This window comes from Zingiber officinale, chromosome 6A, assembly GCF_018446385.1.
Source record: "Zingiber officinale cultivar Zhangliang chromosome 6A, Zo_v1.1, whole genome shotgun sequence".
Classification (NCBI taxonomy): domain Eukaryota; kingdom Viridiplantae; phylum Streptophyta; class Magnoliopsida; order Zingiberales; family Zingiberaceae; genus Zingiber; species Zingiber officinale.
The window spans coordinates 124,556,356-124,560,730 of record NC_055997.1 but is presented as its reverse complement, the minus strand read 5'-3'; the positions used below and the strand labels follow the sequence as shown (position 1 = coordinate 124,560,730).

The window sequence follows — 4,375 nt, the reverse complement described above, 5'->3', positions numbered from 1 at the left end:
ATATGAGGAATTGCATAACAAATTTTGCTCAGGCATATGGAGAATCATTATTTGAAGCATGGGATAGATTTAAGAGTCTTCAAAGACAGTGCCCTCATCATGGTTTTGAAAAATGGTTGATTTTGCGCATATTCTATGGGGGAATTTCTCTCTCAGACAAGACTTTATTGGATTCATCAGCTGGAGGTTCTTTTATGGACAAAAGTGTAGATGAAGCTTATTCATTAATTGATCAAGTGACATTGAACCTCCATGAATGGTCGAACAAAAGTTGGATGGAATTTTCCTCAGATATTCAAAAAGTGCAAGCCATAAATGTAAGAGAGCCTGTCAAACAAAATGAAATTCAACCACCTAAAAATGTTGAAATTCACAAGTCACAGAGTGAGGAGTTCAAACATTTGGGGGAAAAGCTTAATAGTATTGTTTCAAAATGGTTTAAAGAAGATCCCCCTCCTACACAGTCAAGATCCAATGAAAAGTGTGATGATGTTGGGTTGAGAAGTGGCAAAAATCATGAAGAACTTCTGAAGAATGACATGTTTAGAATTGAGGAGAAGAATAATAGAAGATCACAAGAACTCAATTCCATTTCTCTAGGAAGTTCCCAAAGGCCAGAAGTACCTTTCCCTCAATGATTAATCACACCAACATTAGATAAGCAAGTTGGACCTCCTCCAAAAGCTCAAAGGGAATTTGGGAAAAAGGGAGTTCAGTCTTTCCCAGGACCTTCACTAAGGGTTCCTTTTCCACAAAGGTTAGTGGGGGTCAATGAAAATAAAGACTTCGGCAAATCCTGTGACACTAATATGGTTGAGTGTAGATTTTTGAATATATATGAAGATGAAGATTTTTCAGATGAGGATTTTATTGATAATGTAGTGGTAAATAAGTTTTCAGATCTACCTCAAAATTTTATAAGGTGTTATAGTGACATTGAATTTTCAGATGATGAATGTGATGTGGTAGATCAACTTAAAACTGCAAGTGAAGCTATTGATCCTCTTGTTATTGATTCTCCTATTGAGGACATAGATGTTGGTTTATTTTTTGATGTATGTGTTGATGATAATGATATGGAAGAATGTGTAGGGAGCTGTGTTGTGGAAGCAGCATCTCAAGGATCACCACCTTTGTCAAGACAACCCTTAGAGGTTTTAAGAATTGATCATGTTTTGGAACAATGTGTAGAGACTTATGCAGAACTAGTAGAGTCTCAAGAATCACCATCATTGATATCATCAACACCTAAGCTAGAGCCAGAACCATCATTTGATTCAGAGGAAGTCACATCTACAGGTTTAGAAATTTCAGGTATTTCTCAGCAAAGTTAGGTTAGTATTTTTTGTGATCTTTTGGAAAACTTTATGGAGGTACCTATAATTGACTTTGTTGGATGTGATTCAGTTTTTATTACTTATTCATCTTATCTTGATATGGTTCTAGCTCTATACTATATAACATGCTTGTGGGAGATTTGTTTTTCTTTTGGATGTGCAGATTTCACATGGGTCAATAATTGGAAGCTCATACTGAACCGTCTTCGACCACCTGAAACAACTTTAAAGAAGACGAAGATGGGGAGGGCGATACATCACTTTTTAACTCCAATATTGAAAGCTCCCTCCATAATAAGAGCCCTTGGTAGGAGGGTTCTAAAATATCTTACCCCTACAAGAGCAAGAATTAGATGAATCTAATGAGGTGGTCGAGCTGATGACCTTAAACAAGCGCTTCTTGGGAGGCAACCCAAATTTTAAAGTTGTGGAGGATTGTGAACATTGGATAGAGGAGTATCTAAAAAAAAAAACATGAATGTCAACCATTTGGAGCTCATCACTTGGTAACTTCTCTTAAAATCTCCTCCACATTGTTTTTAGTTTTCATTGGGACAATGAAAAATTTAAGTCTGGGGGGATGCATTAGATGCATTTGATTTGCTTTGTTTGTTTTTGTTTTTGCTTATGTCTTGCATTTTGGTTTTGATTTTTTGTGGCATACATCTTGAGAACATCAAAATTTCACTTATATGCTTTCTTGGATTCAAGTGAAATGTTAGCACGATTATTGTCTTGATTCATGATGTTCGAATGATGCTAGTAGTAAACTTTGTGTAGTTCTTTTTTCTATCTTGGGAAGCATTAATAAGCTAAGAATCTTATGGTGATGAGTTTTAGTTTTGGTTCAACCTTAAGGATTTTATCTTCACTACACTTGTGCTTGATGCTTGAATAGTTGATGTCATTGAAATAGTCATGATTCATCTTGTTTGCTTAGTACTTGGTTTCCATGGTGATTTCTCAACTTTCATTTTGGTTACTGGATGAGGCTCAAATCATTAAAGCTCATTTGGAAAAATCAAAATATCCCAACATGTGTGCTAAAAGTACATTTGTGAATAAGTTTTGCACAATGCAAACACAAAAAAAAAAAGAAAAGAAAAGAAAAAAAATAAATAAAAGAATAATAAGGGATATAAAAAACAGTTGTCATGAGTGGAATCTAGCAAGTCACCCCTTTGAGACCGAGTTAGGTTACTGGGGAAATGACTGTTTAGCTTCTTTTGAGATTGAGCACACCTTTGAGACCTTGGGTTAGTTGAGAAATATGAACCAAGTGAATGGTGAGTAAGTGCCTATCACTGGTTACTTGTCTTTCACTGGGAACACTAGAAATTCAAATTTGATGACGACTTGACTAGGACATGGATTGAAACTTGAAGGGTGTTGAGTTACTTTTACACTGCGCACAAGATTCTTATGCTTGAACCATACTTTACTTGTTTCCATGATCATGCTTGTTAATGAAACTTTTTGATAGAGTTAGGAAAGTGCACTGGGTTTTATGAATGTGTTGTAGAACATATGAATTTAGACTGCAGCATTTTGCTTGAGGACAAGCAAAGGTTTAAGTCTGGGGGTGTGATGTGCGTAGATTATATACTCTTTTATGCATGTTTTTACGCACATTTACATATTTTGAGCATGCTTGATCTATGCATTTTTATACTTCCAGCTTTCCTTTTAGCATATTTACTCTTTTGGTTCGGAGATCTGCTTTTTGTGCATTTTCTGTACACAGGAGTCAATTTGGTGAAGAATCTACATCTTTGGGCATGCATTGGAGGAAACAAAGGGAGAAAGTACCGGGCCGTGTACCTCACACGGCCCTGCACTGGTATGGAGCTCGGGCCGTGTGGAGTTTGGCACCAACAGAAGAGGAAGATGACATGGCCGTGTGAACCTCGCACAACCGTGTCAAGATTTGAAGCCAACCAGAGCAGAAGCCTTACATGGCCGTGTGGATCTACACGGCCGTGTGAGGTTTCCAGAGACCGAGCAGGCTGTGGCCGTGTGCACCACACGGTCGTGTGAGGTTTCCAGAGACCAAGCAGGTTGTGGCCGTATGCACCACACGGTCGTGTAGCATTTCCAGAGAGCAGAAGGGTTCTGGCCGTGTGGAGTCACACGACCGTGCAGCTTTGGCAGAGAGGGAACTGGACATGGCCGTGTGAATCTCACACGGCCGTGTCACGGGGCCGTGTGGCGCCTGATTCCCTCTTCTATTTAAACCCTTCTTCATGAATTGAAAGGGGATCTCTCCCCCTTTGGGAGAAGGCAAGATTTAGTGGTTTCCTCCCATTCTTGGGAGGATTTCTGGGCGATTCTAAGGGAGATCTCGACGATTTCGACTCCGGAGCGAGGATTGGATCCGAAGACGAGGCTTCTTCGTAGATAAGTTTTCTCTTTCCCCCTCTTCTTGATTTCTTGGATTGGGGATTTAAGAAATGCTTGTAATCTCTATTTCTTCGGGTTTTCTTCCTCGATTCATGGAGTAGATCTTGTATTCTAGGATTAAGGGAGTATTTGTATGGTGGATTGATGTAATCTCTTATGGATTTTCCATTTTCTTGTTTCAATGACATTGTCTTGCTTGTATCAATTAGATCTTGAATGATTAATGGTGATTTGTGCTTAATTCTCATTCTTGATTGATTGTTTGGATTTCTTGTGGACTTTGTAAGATAAACTCTCACTCAATCATCCGAGGGATCCACGTGACAGGTGCAAGCCCGTGTAAGGACGTTTGAGAGATAATCTTGAAGAGGAAATGGGAATATTCAAGAGAGTAGGATGGATCTTATGATTAGTTTCTTGTATCTTGATAGATTAATGAGTTGTGGGCTTCTATGTTGATATCCGAGGAAGGCATAGTAATAGGTGCGCTTCTGTGTAAGGACAACGTAGGTTCATGTCTAATTAATCCTATTTAGATACATTTCTCAGTCCTTAGCCGGTTGTCTATTGCAAGAGAGAACCGGCAACTCTCTACATATTTGGCAATTGAGGGATAAGAATTGGTGAACCATTTACAT

The 4,375-nt window shown here is 38.7% G+C and overlaps 1 non-coding gene across 1 annotated transcript; it reads right to left on the bottom strand.

The window, feature by feature from the left end:
- On the bottom strand, positions 1–106 carry LOC121998829. Its single transcript, XR_006116621.1, has one exon. It is a non-coding gene; the product is annotated as a small nucleolar RNA R71 (small nucleolar RNA).
- Positions 107–4,375: the final 4,269 nt, after the last annotated feature.